Genomic DNA, 19953 nt, shown 5'->3' with positions numbered 1-19953 from the left:
CCCTAACTAATTTACTATCCCTGTCGCTATCCATTTTTTTTATGTATTTTTTGTATTTTTTTTTTTACAAGAACAAAAAAAAAAAAAAACACGGGAAAACCCACCAAAATGGTTTCACACAGTCTGGCTGACTAGACTGATTCAGTGATGTCTGTCACTAGGCATTGACAGAGGATGCCGATGGTGTACTGATGGGGCACAGTGGGGTGCTGATGTGGCACAGGGATGTGCTGATGGGACACAGGAGGCGACTGATCAGCACAGGGTGTGACTGATTAGCACAGGAGGGTACTGATCGGGCTCTGGGGGTATTTTTTATAATGATTTTTAGTAATTGCTCTAGCTCTCTCTCAGCAGTCCGTCACTGATTTCCTCTCAAAACTAACAGAGAAGATCAGAGCCGGATACTATTGTAAAACAAGCCCTGCCTACGTCACTGCACTGTGATTGGACTGTCTGCACTGACAGACCAATCACAGCGATCACTGACAAGGTACCACTGTCAGCTAGCTCTGTTGTTAAGTAGTCTTGGACAGCAGTTTGCAGTGAACTGTGAACGTGTCTCGCGGCGCGGTGACAGTTTAACTGCATTACATACATGCACGTTGGAATGCGCTAACCGGCAGCATTCCCCAACGTGCATGTACGTGAAAATGAGGGAAGGGGTTAAGGTATGTTGATTTAAATTACAATAGTAACCCGATTTCAGTAAAAAAAAAATATATATATATATATACAGTATATATATATAACATTTTGGCTCTGATAGTCCTACTATTATTGATTGATCAGTCACATAGTTAGTACGGTTGAAAAAAGACACATGTCCATCAAGTTCAACCAAGGGATGGGAAAAGGGAAGGGAAACATTTCTACACATTAACATAGCTGATATTTTTTGTTCTAGGAAATAATCTAAGCCTTTTTTAAAGCCATCTACGGTCCCTGCTGTGACCAGCTCCTGCGGTAGACTATTCCATAGATTCACAGTTCTCACAGTAAAGAAGGCTTGTCGCCTCTGCAGATTGAACCCTTTCTTCTCCAGGTGGAGGGAGTGCCCCCTTGTTTTTTGAGGGGGTTTTACATGGAACAGGATTTCACCAATTTTTTGTATGTGCCATTCATATATTTATATAAGTTAATCATGTCCCCCCTTAGTCGTCTTTTTTCAAGGCTAAATAGGTTTAATTATTTTAATCTTTCCTCATAACTTAGATTCTGCAAGTCCCTTATTAGTTTCGTTGCTCTTCTTTGTATTTTTTCCAACTCCAGGGCATCCTTTCTATGAACTGGAGCCCAGAACTGAACTGCATATTCTAGATGAGGCCTCACTAATGCTTTGTAAAGTGGTAATATTAGATCCCTGTCCCGCGAGTCCATGCCTCTTTTAATACACGACAATATCTTGCTGGCCTTTAAAGCAGCTGCTTGACATTGCATGCTGTTATTTCGTTTATGATTTACAAGTACACCCATATCCTGCTCAACAAGTGACTCCCCCAGTGTAGCTCCCCCTAGGACATATGATGCATGCAGGTTGTTGGTACCAGGATGCATAACTTTACATTTATCTACATTAAACTTCATTTGGCAACTGAATGCCCAAACACTTAGTTTGTTTAAATCCGCTTGCAATTCATGAACATCTTCCATAGACTGAACTATATTACATAGCTTGGTGTTATCTGCAAAAATAGAAATAGTGCTATTAACCCCATCCTCTATATCATTAATAAATAAGTTGAATAATAGTGGTCCCAGCACTGAACCCTGGGGTACACCACTTATAACCGGGGACCATTCAGAGTAGGAATCATTGACCACAACTCTCTGGATACGGTCCTTGAGCCAATTCTCAATCCAATTACAAACTATACTATGTAAACTTAGGGTATGTTCACACGAGGTAATTACGTCCGTAATTGACGGCCGTATTTCAGCCGCAAGTATCGGACCGAACACAGTTCAGGGAGCCGGGCTCCTAGCATCATACTTATGTACGACGCTAGGAGTCCCTGCCTCGCTGCCGGACAACTGTCCCGTACTGTAATCATGTTTACAGTACGGGACAGTTGTCCTGCAGCGAGGCAGGGACTCCGAGCTAAAGAACCCATTTAGTAACTGCCTTCTCTTGATCCCCTGTGACCAACTCCCCATAACCACTATCTAAGGGTCCTACATGTTCAGACCTTGGCGTTTTTGCATTTATATACTTGAAGATTTTTTGGGGATTTGTTTTACAATCCTTGGCCACCCGCTCAGCCATTTTGGATTTACGAAGATCAATGTTCTGGTCATTGGGTCACTGCATATTGTTTCTTACCTTTCCCATTTCCAGCTTTGCGCCTCTCTGCCGTAGCTTCAGCAGACAGCCATGTTTGATTGCTAGGCAACCTGATGCCTCCTCTTTTGCTCCTTTCTTCAACTGCAGTCGCCCCCATGTATATAGCTTGCGGCCTATTTAAAGGGAACTACATCCTTCATTCCTCGCCTGTAGATACGGGTACAGCCATTGTTTGTCTATTGTTATTATTGGGATTTGACTCCGATCCTGAGCCTGATCCAAGCTTTTTTTGCTGCCTGAGGGGAAAATTGAAATGGCACCCCCCCCCCCCCCTAGGCTGTTCTACATCTCTAGAAACATCACAAAAAAATAAAAATAATAATCATACCACCCATCATCTCGCTGCTGATCATACAGTGACTACATTACAGATTAGAGGCAAAATAAACATTTACATTAAGTGACTCACCATCCGGTCCAGATCTCTATGATGACTTCTCCCGGCCATGGCCCATTTCAGCAGTTTTCCGCTCAGCTGTTTTTAGTTTCTCACTTTTCAAACATTTCTGCACCTATAAACGAAGATACAATTCTTAGGGTATGTTCACATGGCTTATTTTCGGACGTTTTTCGGGCCGTGAACGGCCGAGAAACAGCCGAAAGAACGGAAGCAGAACGCCTCGAAACATCTGCCCATTGATTTCAATGGGTAAAACGCCATTCTCTTCCAACAGGCCGTTTTTTTACGCGGCCGTTTAGAAAAATGGCCATGTAAAATAACAGCCGTGAAAAAGAAGTGCATGTCACTTTTTCATAGACTCAATAGAAAAACAGCTCCAAAAACGGCCACTAAAAACGCAGCGAAAAACGCGAGTGGCTTAAAAAACTTCTGAAAATCAGGATCTGTTTTCCCTTGAAAACAGCTCCGTATTTTGAGACGTTTTTGAGTTTTTAATGTGCACATACCCTTATGGTGCCACACACTACGCCCCTAAATATAATAGCACCATACACTGCACCATTGATTATAATAAGACTGTGTCTCTGATTATAATAGCACCATAAACGGTGTCCCACACACACACACACACACACACACACACACACACACACACAAACAGTGCCCCCTGTAGATAGTGCCCCACATAGATTCCCCTGTAGACAGTGCCCCACATAGAGCCCCCCTGTAGATAGTTCTCATATAGCCTCCAAATACAGCCCTACCCCCCTGTAGATAGTGCTGCACATATAGACTCCCCACATACAGCCCTACACCCCTTTAGATAGTGCTGCACATATAGACCCTCACACTTTTAGCAAAAAAAACAACTCTACATACTCGCCTAAACACGTTCCCGTGCCGTCTTCTTGCCATGCAGCTCTGCTGGGTCTGAACGACGCAGAGCTGAGTGGCAGGGCAAGTCATTCTGAACTGCCAATCAGCGCCTTTCAATGTTGCATAGTTGAAAGGCGCTAATTGGCAGGCTGCCTTGCCCTGTCATTCAACGATGCAAGCTTACGTCAGTGAAAGGCGCTAAATAGCGGGGAACGGAACGTGTTCCGTCATTCAGCGCTTATGCATGTAATTGTATCTGAGTCCTGTAGACGCAGGTACAATTATAGTGCAGGAAGGGGTGGCGGCGGCTGGTTTCAGTGGCGCCGCCACCCCCTCAGAGAGGCAGAAGGGCGCCGCCTGAGGCGAGATGCTCATCTCGCCTCATGAACGGTGCGGCCCTGGCCTTCATTATCTATTTTTCTAGTGAGATTGTTAACAGATGTGGTATACAGAAATACTTCCCTTTGAATGTTCTACAATGCCTGTTGCATAGTTATATGACACACAGCTAAATTAATTCTAACTCTTAATGCCATTTGTCATTAAATAAGAATATAGCCCTTTTTTTTTTTTAATGTTGTCATTGTATTGGCTATGGCTATACGCCTTTTGGAGTGGGGCATTCTATAGTATGACTATTCTGACTGTAAAGAACCTTTTGCTATATTGATGTCTGAATTGCCTTTCCTTCACCCATAAAGAACGTCCTCAGGTCCTAGGAGTGAATAAATCATGTGTCCATTCTTTGTATTGACCACATATGCAGTATATTAATGCATGTTAATAAGATCACCTTTAAGGGATTTAATGAGGGGCAATATTATATTTGGATCACAGGTTTCTATCTATTTATAGACCCTAAATTTAAATTTTATTAATCTGCTGCCTTGACATTGAGTATTGCTGCTTAGCTTATTTGTAAGCAGTATACCTAAGTCTTTTTATACTTCTATTATCTCCAGTTTTATTCCATTTAATATGTATGCAGTTAAAGAGAAGTACTCTCAATGAACCAGGCATATAACTTTTATTTGACCAGGTGATGGCAAGAGGGAATGAAAGGAGGATTATTCTAGTATAGTCTGTTTTTACAGTGTAATTGGCCTCTGTTATAAACTATTCTATTTTGTTTGGTAGAAGGCAGATGTCTTATTGATACTGTACATATTAGTATTAGAAAATAAAGTCATAACATATAGACATTTCACTTAGGCCTCATGCACACAAACGTATTCTTGTCCTCCCGTAACTACTGGCATAAATACTGGTCCTTGGTCACACGTATTCGACCCATATTGCACCAGTATTTACGGACCCGTGCCCGTAAATACGGGTCCGGTGTCACCAGTATTCCACCCGTATTTACGGGCAAGTTTTCGCTGTAAAATTGCACTGCACTAATCGGCAGCCCTTCTCTCTATCAGTGCAGGATAGAGAGAAGGGACAGCCCTTTTCGTAATAAAAGTAAAAGAAATTCATACTTACCCGGCCGTTGTCTTGGTGACGCGTCCCTCTCTTGACATCCAGTCCAACCTGTCATCCTGGGATGCCAGACTGGAGGAAGAAGCAAGGAGTTCTGGGTAAGTATGAACTTCTATTTTTTTTACAGGTTGATCTATATTGTGATCGGTAGTTTCTGTCCAGGGTGCTGAAAGAGTTACGGCCGATCGTTTAACTCTTTCAGCACCCTGGATAGTGACTATCCCCTGACGTCGTCTAGCAGCGCTCCCATAATTACGGGTGCACACACGTAGTCACCCGTAATTACGGGAGCCCCATAGACTTCTATGGGCCTGCCCGTGCCGTTATTATGGCCTGAAATAGGAAATGTTTTATATTTTTTAATGGCACGGGCACCTTCCCGTAAGAATATGGGGAGGTACCCGTGGCCAATAGAAGTCTATGGGCCCGTAATTACGGGCGTTTTTACGTTCTTGTGCATGGGGCCTTAGGAGGAGCTCACACAGAGATTTTTGACACGGAAACCGCGCTGCAAAACATCCAAAAAATGGCCGAAAATGCCTCCCATTGATTTTAATGGGAGGCGGAGGCGTTTTTTTCCCGCGAGCGGAAAAACTGGCTCGTGGGAAAAAGGGACATGCCCTATTTTCGGCCGTTTATGCGTATATCGCGGCGTTTTATGCCCGCGGCGCTCAATGGCCGCGAGCGAAAAATGCTTGCAGAGGAAAATATGCCTTAAAATTCCAAACAGAATTTTGAGGCAGATATTCCTCCTGCAAAATACACCATGTGAACCCAGCCTTAATGTGTAAAGCATTTGAATGTTGACAGGGAAGGTCACAAATGTAACGTATAAAATATGGTGACAGCCTGCAGCATAATAATATAACAATGTGGTATGTGAAAATAAAGGACAGTAGATATCAAGTGTCAAGGGAAGCAACCCCTTTCATGCACAGTTCATAAAGAAAGAACCTTTTGACATTAAAGTGTTCCAAACAAATGAATAGTGGAAGAAGTACTGGGCATGACCTACACTTTCCCAGGAGTGCAGAGGTTCAAAGCAGATATTGCTTTGAATTATGTTATCAGAGTCAAAAGGTGTCATCCATGGTCAACTCAACTCTTAAAATAAGCACAGTACATCAAACCTCCTAGGAGCAGAGATGTATGAGATTTTTAAAAAAAATAAAATTCCTTAGATATACTAAAGAAAGGTGAAAAAAGGAAAACACTTAAAAAAACAAAACGGCAAAATATAATTGTTAAAACAAAATATTGAAGAAAAAGCATGACAAGATGCATCAAATAATAAGCCTTAAGGTAAAATGTAATAATCAATGTGAAAATAATGTTAAACACACACGAATACACATTTATATAAAACCGTTTCTCTCTTTCATTTATACATAACAAAATTTACAAGGAACACTACCTTGAAGAGCATAAAATGCTAATGCGTGTGGAGATACTACAGCCATTATCAGACATAAACATATGTCTCACAGGACAGAATGCAGCGGCTAGGGGTTTCCCCAAAATATGGCGCTACACCTCCAAAATAATTGTTAGTAATCAAAGAAAATATAAACTCCAAAAAGGTTATATGAAAAACAAGAGGACTGGGAGTCATGCACTATTGAAAATAGAAAATAATATTTAGGCCCTGTTCACACAGAGTTTTTTTACTAGTTTTTTGGCGCGGAAACCGCTCCGCAAAACTCGTCAAGAACCGCCCGAAAATGCCTCCCATTGATTTCAATGGGAGGCGGACGAGTTTTTTTACCACGAGCAGAATCACAAATCACAAAGTGTATGCAGATACTTATATAATATAAGACACTAGGCAGACATACAATTGCTTAAATTATATAAATGCTATGCAACCGACCATAATGTTGCTCAAAATAGTATTAACCGAAATAATAATTGGTTCCACAGAAGAAGACGTATAGGCTCTAAAGTAGAAACGCCTATATGTTTTTAAGTGCAGTGAAACAAAAACCCAAATCGGTTAAGATGCTGGGTAATAAGGGAAAAGGAGTCCCAAATTTTTTGACACTAAGTCACACGTTTATAACTAAGTAATGTCTTACCCATTTAGTGTGGTGAAGGTATGCCAGACAAGCGCTCCGAAGCGCGTTTCGCGTAAAGTAGCTTTCTCAACAGCTTTCTTAAGAAAGCTATTTTACGCATAAAACGCAAAAAGAAAATTGTCAATAAAGCACTCCATATTCCGTTTTAGGTTGCACCTTGAAGTCATGCAGGTCATTTTTCTCCTGAATTTCATACATTTTTAGCAGGAATTGCTAATGTCTAAACATTTTTATATTAAGTAAATTATTTTAACTTATATATTTTAGATGGCTCATTCTATTTACTCCAACACAATGTTTAGATTCTAGGCATATCAGATGTCGATTTTCAGGAATATGTGCTTCAGAAATCCACAACTGAAATTTGGATTTTAAATTTGTTTTATTTAATCAATGCAATTAGAACGTCAATGAAATTTAACAACATCCCATGGTGCACATTAAACACAATATGAATACAGGTCATCTCCCCATTACAGAGGGGAACACATCATCAATACATATATAACAATTAAACAAACTTCCATCACCTACATGTATTCCACTATAATATTAAATCCATTTGACCTCGATCCAATATCCATCCCTCCATATTTCACTAGAGATGAAAAAATATTTATATACTTCCATTAACTTCGTAGAAATGCCCTGCTCGCTCCTGTCCCCACCCTTTTCCCTCGGGGGAGTATACATAAATGTAATAATTCCCTCATATATTTAACACACTATTGGAACTCTGTCCGTTGAGCCCAAGTTGCCTCAATACTGGCCAAATTTCCTAACTGTCGGCGGTTTCTGATCTCTCCAAAGTACAGGGTGATTCAAAAAGGATGGTGCAAAATTATAGCCTCGGTATTCATAACCGAGAGCACATAACACAAATTTATTAACATGAAAAGACACATATCTATCCAGGTTTTATCTATACACTACAAATGTTTAAAGTGATGTCCATTGGTGACACAGCAGATGTCTCGGCGGTAGTCCAGTTCTGTCCAGATGCGTGCCAGCATATCCTTGGATATGGACTCCACTTTTTCAGTGATGTGTTGTCTCAGGTCATTCAGATCCTGTGGCTGGGGGGGTAGATACACTGATACACTGGGTCCTTAATGTAGCCCCACAGAAACAAGTTGCAGGGTGTTAGAAATGGCGATCATGGAGGCCAGAGCAACATTGGTGAATTGTTTTTTTCTGATGCGACCGATCCAACGTTCCGGTAGAGTTTCATTCAGGCGAACATCCAAATGGATATGTAGAGGTACACCATTCTGCTGATAGACCACGTTTGACAGATCTTCCTCTATCTGTGACATATACCATTTCTTTAACATGTCCAGGTAGGAGTGGCCAGTGACAGTATTCTCATTGCATAGAACACGTTTATATTGGGTGAGTCACTCATGTGCTTGATAAGGACACATATTTTCTCTAAGCCCCAAATTCTAACGTTATGGTGATTAACCTTCCCACTGAGGTGAATGGTAGCCTCATAGCTGAACACCAGCCTGTCAGTGATTTTGTGCTCTTCCAATCGGCACTGCAAGTCATTGCAAAAGTAACGGTGTTTCGGTTTGAGATCTGGTTTCAGCTCCTGAAGATGAAATCTATATGGCTTACAACGCAGAGGTTTTCGTAAGATGCGCCATACCGGGGTTTGTGGCACCTGTAGTTCCATACCTGGTCGACTTTCTAGGACTACGCTCGTACACGGCTCGAATACTGCTCACTGGTTTCGAGTTGCTTCACCCAACGCGAAATGCAGTTTCTATGCGCACATTTATCAAGTTTATCAAATTTTTTCTCAAAGTTGCGCTGTGCTGTCATAACAGAACCCGTTCTTGCAAATTCCAACACGCCAAACGCTTTCTTTGCTTCGATGTCGCCATTTTATGTCACATCATGTAAGCACATTTCAAATTTGGCTCTTGAAATTAAAAGCTGTGCTGTGATTAGCTGCTATGGGCAACTAAGCTAGTTTTACTTTGGTCTCCGTTCTGTAAGTTTTGTTTTGTTGGCGTAATCAATAGCGCAGTTGACTGCGCTATTGATTCCGTCCAAAAAACGGAAACCGTACGGAACGGAGACAAACGGAAACCATTTGCAATGGAAACATTACCACTGAAATAAATGGTAATGCAAATGGAAAACTATGGTCTCCGCATGGTTTGCCTTCATGGGTTCCCCTGATGGAAAGGTCTGATGGAAGCAATCAACGGAACCCCCGACGCAGATGTGAACACACCCTTACTGTATCTATAATGCAGTCAATTCAGAAGGCGGTGTGCAGAGAACTGCATCACTGATTTCGAGCGAGTCCAGGAGTGTTGCAAGACCCAAAGCATGTGTCCACCTCTCACACAAAAAAATTATCTATATACATATAAATATATAAATCATACCACTATTCCAGATGAAATAATGATCTGTGATCCACAGTGTCCCAGATGGTAATAATGATCCCTCAGTGCTTTACACAATAAAAGTGCCCCCTCAGTAACCTCTCCCCCTTTGTGCCCCCTTTGTGCCTCCTGTAGATAGCACCACACACGGCCCCTTTGTAGATAGCGCCACAGTCCTCCCCCCTTATATATGTATATATATATATATATATATATATATATATAAAAGCCACTTCCCTTGTATATAGTGCCACAAAACCCCCCTTAGTAGATAGTGCCACACAGCCCTTTTTGTATATAGTGCCACACAGCCCCCTCCCTTGTATACAGTGCCACAGCCCCCTCCCTTGTGTGTGAGTGTGTGTGTGTGTGTGTGTGTGTGTGTATATATATATATATATATATATATATATATATATATACATATAATGCCACACAGCTCCCTCACTTGTATATAGTGCCACACAGCCTCCTCCCTTATTTATATATATATATATATATATATATATATATATATAGAAAAAATCGAGCAAAGAAGCAGCACTCAATAGCAAAAAATGAAATTTATTCACCCAACACAGCAACGTTTCACTTCCTCCATGGAAGCATTTTCAAGCAATTAGTGAAAAGCACACACAGGTATATATAGGGAGCACAAAGCTCAATTAACAAATCATATAAATAGCAGCAATTATACACTTCATATTGAAAAAAATACCCCGTGTAACAGTGTAACAAAATATTACATATATGTGTACAAGAGTCAAACTTTGACAAATGGTATGAAGAACTTTAAAATTCCAACGAGTGTCATACGTGCCTATAAAATAGTGTAATGCATTAATTGCATATTGATTAATAATCACATTATAATACACAATAGCTGGCACTCACCAATCTGGAGAAACAAGGACATCCTGAACAGAACATGTGTGGAATTAAAATTTCCGGCGTTACAAACACCGAACTGCACATGCCCCAACTCTATCTGTCCATTGGGTAAGGCTATCACATGTGATCTGACTCGCCGTGACGATGCACAGCGACGCAACAGCTGATATGATTACATCACTAGCAGAGGCCCATCAAATCGCACAGTCGTGTTAGGGTCAATGCAACATAATACGCCATGTTTGTTAAGGGCAAATATGCCAGAACTACAGTTTACAGGGTGGAGATACCACTAAAATACCTCTAATGAAGTCATGAATAACACATTCCGCTAGTCAAGAAGGAGTGTATGAAAACTGTGTATAAGATGCACAGTGGTAGGTTTTGCTCAATTGGAATACCTTATGTCCCAAGAGACAAGAGAACGCCCGCTCGCATAGCGTGCAGAACTCAAGTCCCACGAAGAAATACTCAACCAATGCGATGATCTATCATCAACACAGAGGCGCGTAGTATTACTCCTATTAAGGGATCTCTGGAAAATGAGCAAAAACCTGTACCTTCGAATCAGAACTCCCCCGTTGCGGAGCTATCATTCATGGCTCAAAACGTATATATATAAAAAGAGTCAATAAGCAACCCAAATGATACTGAACAAACATAGATGGCAGATGTCGTGGAGCTGTATATATATATAGTGCCACACAGACCCCTCCCTTAGTATATATATATATATATATATATAGTGCCACAAAGCCCCCCCATTGTATAAAGTGCAACACAGCCCCCCTTGTATATAGTGCCACACAGACCCCGTTGTATATAGTGCTACACAGCAATCCCCCTGTATATTGCCACACCCCCCTCCTTTGTATATATAGCCACACAGAATCCCCTTATATATAGTGCTACACAGACCCCCTTGTATATAGTGCTACACAGCAATCCCCCTGTAAATTTCCACACAGCCCCCCTTGTATATAGTGCCACACAGCCCCCCTTGTATATAGTGCCACACAACTCCCCCTTGTATATAGTGCCACACAGCCCCTGCCCCTTGTATATAGTGCCACACAACACCCCTCTTTGCATAGTGCTACACAGCAATCCCCCCCTGTATATTGTCACACAGCCCCTCCCTTGTATATAGTGCCACACAGCGCTCCCCCTCCCCTTGTATATAGTGTCACTAAGCACCCCCCTTGTACATAGTGCCATACAGTGCTCCCTTCTTGTATATAGTGTCACACAGCGTTCCCCCCTTGTATATAGTGTCACAGAGCGCTCCCCCTTGTATATAGTGTCACAAAGTGCTCCGCCTTGTATATAGTGTCACACAGTGCTACCTCCTTGTATATAATGTCACACTGCGCCCACCGCCCTTTTATAGTGTCACACAGCACTCCCCCTTGTATATAGTGTCACACAGTGCTCCCCCTTGTATATATAGTGTCACACAGTGCTCCACCCTTGTTTATAGTGTCACAAAGCGCCCCCTCTTGTATATAGTGTCACACAGCGCCCCCCTTGTGTATAGTGTCACACAGCGCCCCCCTTGTATATAGGGTCACAAAGTGCTCCACCTTGTATATAGTGTCACCCAGTGCTACCTCCTTGTATATAGTGTCACACTGCGCCCACCGCCCTTTTATAGTGTCACACAGCACTCCCCCTTGTATATAGTGTCACACAGTGCTCCACCCTTGTTTATAGTGTCACAAAGCGCCCCCTCTTGTATATAGTGTCACACAGCGTCCCCCTTGTGTATAGTGTCACACAGCGCCTCCCTTGTATATAGTGTCACAGAGTGCCCGCCTTGTATACAGTGTCACACAGCGCTCTTCCCCTCCTTGTATATAGTTTTACACAGTGCCTTCCTTGTATATAGTGTCACACAGCACCCCCCTTGTATATAGTGTCACACAGCGCTCTACCCTTGTATATAGTGTCACGAAGCCCCATTGTATATAGTGTCACACAGCGAGCGCCCCCCTTGTATTTAGTGTCACACAGCGCCCCCCTTGTATATAGTGTCACACAGTGCTCCCCCCTTGTATTTAGTGTCACAAGCCTTCCCCCCCTTGTATATAGTGTCACACAGTGCTCCCCCTTGTATATATAGTGTCACACAGTGCTCCACCCTTGTTTATAGTGTCACAAAGCGCCCCCTCTTGTATATAGTGTCACACAGCGCCCCCCTTGTGTATAGTGTCACACAGCGCCCCCCTTGTATATAGTGTCACAAAGTGCTCCACCTTGTATATAGTGTCACACAGTGCTACCTCCTTGTATATAGTGTCACACTGCGCCCACCGCCCTTTTATAGTGTCACACAGCACTCCCCCTTGTATATAGTGTCACACAGTGCTCCACCCTTGTTTATAGTGTCACAAAGCGCCCCCTCTTGTATATAGTGTCACACAGCGTCCCCCTTGTGTATAGTGTCACACAGCGCCTCCCTTGTATATAGTGTCACAGAGTGCCCGCCTTGTATACAGTGTCACACAGCGCTCTTCCCCTCCTTGTATATAGTGTCACACAGTGCCTTCCTTGTATATAGTGTCACACAGCACCCCCCTTGTATATAGTGTCACACAGCGCTCTACCCTTGTATATAGTGTCACGAAGCCCCATTGTATATAGTGTCACACAGCGAGCGCCCCCCTTGTATTTAGTGTCACACAGCGCCCCCCTTGTATATAGTGTCACACAGTGCTCCCCCCTTGTATTTAGTGTCACAAGCCTTCCCCCCCTTGTATATAGTGTCACACAGTGCTCCCCCTTGTATATATAGTGTCACACAGTGCTCCACCCTTGTTTATAGTGTCACAAAGCGCCCCCTCTTGTATATAGTGTCACACAGCGCCCCCCTTGTGTATAGTGTCACACAGTGCCCCCCTTGTATATAGTGTCACAAAGTGCTCCACCTTGTATATAGTGTCACACAGTGCTACCTCCTTGTATATAGTGTCACACTGCGCCCACCGCCCTTTTATAGTGTCACACAGCACTCCCCCTTGTATATAGTGTCACACAGTGCTCCACCCTTGTTTATAGTGTCACAAAGCGCCCCCTCTTGTATATAGTGTCACACAGCGCCCCCCTTGTGTATAGTGTCACACAGCGCCTCCCTTGTATATAGTGTCACAGATTGCCCGCCTTGTATACAGTGTCACACAGCGCTATTCCCCTCCTTGTATATAGTGTCACACAGTGCCTTCCTTGTATATAGTGTCACACAGCACCCCCCTTGTATATAGTGTCACACAGCGCTCTACCCTTGTATATAGTGTCACAAAGCCCCATTGTATATAGTGTCACACAGCGAGCGCCCCCCTTGTATTTAGTGTCACACAGCGCCCCCCTTGTATATAGTGTCACACAGTGCTCCCCCCTTGTATTTAGTGTCACAAGCCTTCCCCCCTTTGTATATAGTGTCTTACAGCGCTTCCCCCTGTACATCGCCACACAGCCCCCCAAAAAAATAATTTGTACTTACCTTGCCCCGTTCCCGCGACAGACAGAGCGATGCAAAGCCTCTGGGTGGGACGCACGCGCAGACCGGCGTGATGCAGTGACGTCATCACGCTGGCCTGCGTAGAGATTCTTCCCAGCGCCTTATAGGCTGCAGGCCTAACGTGGCCTGCAGCCTATAATATTCATTTGCATGTGCGTCCTGAGGACGCACATACAAGTGAATGTGGCTGTCGCTAGCAATGTGGCCTCGTCCGGTGCTAGCGACGCCACCGGGCATGAGGTGGCCCGTGCCGCCGAGCCCATAAATGTTATCGGCCGGGCGGTGCAGGCCCCGTAGAAGCTATGGGAAGGCGCCCTAAGAGAATGGGGCCCTGGGCGATTGCCTAGTTCCCCCCCCCCCCCACCCTAACGCCAGCCCTGCATGTATGGGCAAGTGAAAGGTTCTCTTTAAGTTGCTATTATTATTGTTAGTAGTAGTAGTAGTACATATGTAACATATGAGAAAATAGACTGCACGGCACTCACCACTTGTAAAAAGGTTATTTTATTCTATGCAGAGGCAGGCATAACACGGGAGATGAGACAGTTGGCCTACAACCGTTTCACGTCCTCCAGACGCCTTATCAAGGCAGTATGTATGTATTGTATAATATTCTTATTTGACAAATAAATGGAACCAGTGTTTACATGCAATTAACAGAATATTCCAAAGATCCAAATACAGAGATTTTTTTGTCTTTGATAATATTAGTTATATCTTAAAAGTTTACATTTGATGACGGACTTCATTGACTTATAATTTAGTCCATCAGTGTTTCTTTGTCTTCTCTATTATTTTGATGTCATGTAAAATGCTGCATGCTGCTCTAATTCTGCTATGAAATGTGACGGAACTGCCAACGGAGCCTCCGATGTCAGCGTGAACAAGGCTTAACTCCAAGGGGACATGCAGTATTTGCATACACTTATAAACAGTGCAATGCCTTTAATCCATCATCCAATACCATAGCACTTGTTTCTAGCACAGAGCTTCAATATAATATGTGATTTCATAAGAACAAATGCAGACTAAAGGAGTAAATCAATTTGGTTAATATTTTTTTTTATAAAAACTGATTTTCTGTTAACATTTTATAGAGAGAAAATTGATGGCTTATCCTCAGTATAGGCCATCAATATTTGATCAATATCTGATCAGTAAGGGTACGTCTCTCAGCACCCCCGCCAGTCAGCTATTTGAAGGGGTGCAACTTTCCCTTCATTCCCTTTACTACTCAAACGTCGACACACTTGTAGCAGCGGTTTACAGTATTCCAGCCTTCTCTCATTCAAGTGAATGGGAGAAAGTTGTAATACTGTGAACCACTGCTACAAGTTTGTCTGCGTTTTTACAGTGTTGAGGAGCGTGAGTGATGAAGGGGAAGCTCACCAAGTGCCGCAGCCCCTTGGAAAAATCTGATCTTTGGGTGTGCCGAGAGTCAGATCCCACTGATCAGATATTCATGGTCTATTCTGAGGATAGGCCATCAATTTTCTCTCTCTGTAAAACCCTTAAAATGTATTCCTGAGGGTTCTCTCCCGCTTACTAGTAAGTATAGTTTTCTATCACTGTCAGATAATACATTAGTATTTAATATTCAAGTCTCATTGATGCTGGATTGAAGAGTTTCTACTTCGGTATTTGTATGTTTTCAGTATTGTACATATGTTCCACTGAATGCTTTGTACTATTTCCATATATATTCTTACATCCACCACACTATATTATTAAGGTGTTCTTTGTTGTACAGCACTTCCAAAATTCATACATAACTACCTGTACAATGCACTGATTCAGTTTGTGCAGTAATAATGAAGCCAGCAATGTAGTAACTTGCAGCACAAGTTTACCTCTGGTATTAGTTTTTTTAATAATAATATTTTCTTAATAATTTTTCAATACATATTTATGAAACCGCACATTGATTTTATAATACTATAAATAACTTTACATTATTATATTGACCAGGGCTTCACCACCATTGGTAATGGATGGGCTTCACCACCATTGGTTAAAGTCCCTGCCAAAATTACAAATATTGCTCATTTCAACTTTCATTTGTCTCCTGAACCCAGTATAACATTAAAGAGGCTCTGTCACCAGATTTTGCAACCCCTATCTGCTATTGCAGCAGATAGGCGCTGCAATGGAGATAAGAGTAACGTTTTTATTTTTTAAAAACGAGCATTTTTGGCCAAGTTCTGACCATTTTTGTATTTATGCAAATGAGGCTTGCAAAAGTCCAAGTGGGCGTGTTTAAAGTAAAAGTCCAAGTGGGCGTGTATTATGTGCGTACATCGGGGCGTTTTTACTACTTTTACTAGCTGGGCGTTCTGACGAGAAGTATCATCCACTTCTCTTCAGAACGCCCAGCTTCTGGCAGTGCAGATCTGTGACGTCACTCACTTCCTGCCCCAGGTCCTGCATCGTGTCGGCCACATCGGCACCAGAGGCTACAGTTGATTCTGCAGCAGCATCAGTGTTTGCAGGTAAGTAGCTACATCGACTTACCTGCAAACGCTGATGCTGCTGCAGAATCAACTGTAGCCTCTGGTGCCGATGTGTCCTCGCTCGTCCGACACGATGCAGGACCTGTGAGTGACGTAACAGCGTGATCTCTCGAGAACACGGCTGTGTCTGCACTGCCAGAAGCTGGGCGTTCTGAAGAGAAGTGGATGATACTTCTCGTCAGAACGCCCAGCTAGTAAAAGTAGTAAAAACGCACCGATGGACTTTTACTTTAAACACGCCCAGTTGTACTTTTGCAAGCCTCATTTGCATAAATACAAAAATGGTCATAACTTAGCCAAAAATGCTCGTTTTTTAAAAATAAAAACTTTACTGTAATCTACATTGCAGCGCCGATCTGCTGCAATAGCAGATAGGGGTTGCAAAATCTGGTGACAGAGCCTCTTTAACCCCTTCGGGACAAAGCCATTTTTAAATTTTTTTTTTTTTTCATTTTTGTTTTTCACTCCCTGCATTCCAAGAGCCATAACTTTTTTTATTTTTCAATCAATAGAGTGAAAACTGCGATTCCTCAATTGTTTTTTGGGTTTCATTTTTACGGCTTTCACCGTGCGGTAAAAAGACAACTTATCTTTATTCTGTGGCTCAATGCTATTACGGTGATACCAAATTTATATAGATTTTTTTATATTTTACTACTTTTATTGATAATAAACTTTTTGTTAAAAAAAAAATGTGTTGAGTCGCCACATTCTGAGAGCCATAACTTTTTTATTTTTTCACCGATTGAGCGGTGTGAGGGCTTATTTTTTGTCGTTTTACATTTTTTTACGGCGTTCACCGTGCGCATTAAATAAAGCTATATTGTAATAGTTCAGACTTTTACGGACACAGCGATGCCAGCCTGATCAGCTAAACAGGGGCCCAGAGGAAGGATGCTGGCAGTGGCGTAGCCATAGGGGTCGCAACTGAGACCGGGTCCCTAAGCCTGGGGGGCCCGCAGGCCAAGTCACTCACAGCACAGTGCAGAGGAGGAGAAGGATCTCTTCCACCCGTTGTGGGAAGAGGGATAGGTAAGTAATTATGTTGTTATTTTTCTATTAGGTACATACATATGGGGGCATTATACTGGGTATTGGAGGGGGGACTCACATGGTAGCTGCTGAGGGGCTTTATACTGTATGGGGGCATTATACTGGGTATGGGACAGCTAAGGGGGGTATTATACTGTATGGGACAGCTATGGGGGCATTATACTGTATGGTGGCATTATACTGTATGTGGCAGCTATGGAGGGCATTATACTGTATGGGGCATTATACAGTATTGGGCAGCTATGGGGGCATTATACTGTATGGGGGCATTATGCTGTATGGGGTAGCTATGGGGGCATTATACTGTAATGGGCATTATAGTGTATGGGGCAGCTATGGGGGCATTATAGTTTATGGGGCAGCTATGGGGGGCATTATAGGTTATGGGGCAGCTATGGGGGCATTATACTGTATGGGGGCATTATACTGAATGGGGCAGCTAATGGGGCATTATACTCAATGGGGGCATTATACTGTATGGGGCAGCTACGGGGGGCATTATACTGTATGGGGCAGCTATGGGGGACATTAAACTGTATGGGGCATTATACTGTATGTGGCAGCTATGGATGGCAGTATACTGTGGGGGCTGCTATAGGGGAATTATACTGTGGGGCAGCTATGGGGGTATTATACTGTGGTGGTCAGCTATGGGGGGCAGTATACTGTGGGGGGCAGCTATGGGGGGCATTATACAGTGTGGGGGCAGCTATGTGGGGCAGTTGTTGCACCAGGGCCCATGAGCCTTTAGCTATGCGCCTGGTTGCGGCCACTCAGACCACAGGGGTTTGTAAATCAAGTATCTTGCTTCTCTTCTCCCTTCTTCCTGTTCATACTTTTCGGGGGTCTCCCATAGATTACATAAACACTGCATCATCCCAATCAGCCAATCACAGAGAGTCTACGATTGTCTGAGCTGGTCTGTGATTGTCTGATATCTGATGATATAATCGGTGTGTATGACTAGCCTATAGACACAGATGGAGAAGAGAGTCCTGAAAATAATTTTAAAACCAAATCGAAATTTTATTGATTTTACAAATGGTGTTGGGACATGTTTTTATTCAGATTATCAGAGTCCAAAATTGTTAATTTAGTACAGTAAAATAAATTTGAAAAACAATTTTAAAAAGTCAAAAGTTAAACATGCCAATATTTTCTATGTCTGTGGCCATGCTAAGATACACTGGGACAGCAAGCATAATTTCTTCACAATCAATAGGAATCAACTGTGTGACCTTTGCCACAATATGCATTTAATAAAACAGTGACAAGATGTACTATAGCTAAAAATAGTGAACGGTTGAATGCACAACCACAGACAAATAAATGTCATGTTAAAAGGGTTTGTGTTTGACAAAGCATTTTAATAACTATGAACAAAACACCTTATATTACAATTTCCAGCTTCAAATCACTACTAAGATAGTGTGATACTAAATTCTAGTGCACCAATGACAGTGATGGATTAGGCTGGATTTCATTTGAGGATGGGCATGATAGGGTAAACAGGCAGTAGATGTCTACGGATGAAATATATAAGGACTAACATGTACAGTGTGAGACCTCTAGGACTACCTGATTATGAGGACAGTTGCAGCTATGAGTAACTATCCATGGTTCACAGTTATTTGATGTTACTGTCACTGAATCTAAAATTGAATTTCACTCTAAGATGGAAGATTTACTTCAATTTATTATGTTGTAACGTTAAATCTGCCATTCCACCTGTTCATCCAGAAATAGATTTTATTTTTATGACAAATAACATATCTTATGATTCAATAAGAATTTAATTCTTACATTCCAATTTTGAAACACACACAAACCCACAATTGGATTTTATTCGATATCAAAGCCTATGGATCACTAAAATATACAATTTATCTGAGGAAAAGCCAATGCCAGATTTATGCTGCAATTAGTTTGACATCTCGTTGATAAATTTGATAACAAATTTGAACTCTATAGTTACTTGCAGAGGTATTTTACTAGCATGGGAAATAGAAGAATTGTTCTAAACCTCGCAAATAATATCCCTGCTGTTCCCTAATGGTATATTTATAGATTTAGTGAGGATAGTAACAGAGTTGGCTACTCCATCACTTAAGCTGCCCAATGACATTAAACTAAATTCTCCACCAATCTGTCTGTTTCCTAAAATACCTTCTCCCAGTAAAACCCAGGACAATCATGGATCAGACAGGTTGGATATTACCTTTTCATCCTATTATTTCCCATGAAGATAACCATGTATCTGACAACTGCCTACCTTTTAAACCCAGTTGACATAACAGGCAAATTGGGCCAACCATGCATGCTATTGGGGTAGTGGAGAGTTGTAGCTGTCTGCTGGACAATTGTACTGGTCCAATGTCTGACAGGCAAGATATGAGAGATAAT

The 19953-nt window shown here is 42.2% G+C and overlaps 1 protein-coding gene across 1 annotated transcript in view; it reads left to right on the top strand.

Moving 5' to 3' along the window:
- IMPG1 (interphotoreceptor matrix proteoglycan 1) overlaps positions 1 to 19953 on the top strand; it is a 286271-nt gene that overhangs the window by 109377 nt on the left and 156941 nt on the right. The window lies entirely within an intron of this gene.

This window comes from Rhinoderma darwinii, chromosome 4 (genome assembly GCF_050947455.1).
Source record: "Rhinoderma darwinii isolate aRhiDar2 chromosome 4, aRhiDar2.hap1, whole genome shotgun sequence".
NCBI lineage: Eukaryota > Metazoa > Chordata > Amphibia > Anura > Rhinodermatidae > Rhinoderma > Rhinoderma darwinii.
The sequence above is the reverse complement of the archived record's forward strand: the minus strand, read 5'-3'. Positions and strand labels throughout refer to the sequence as shown.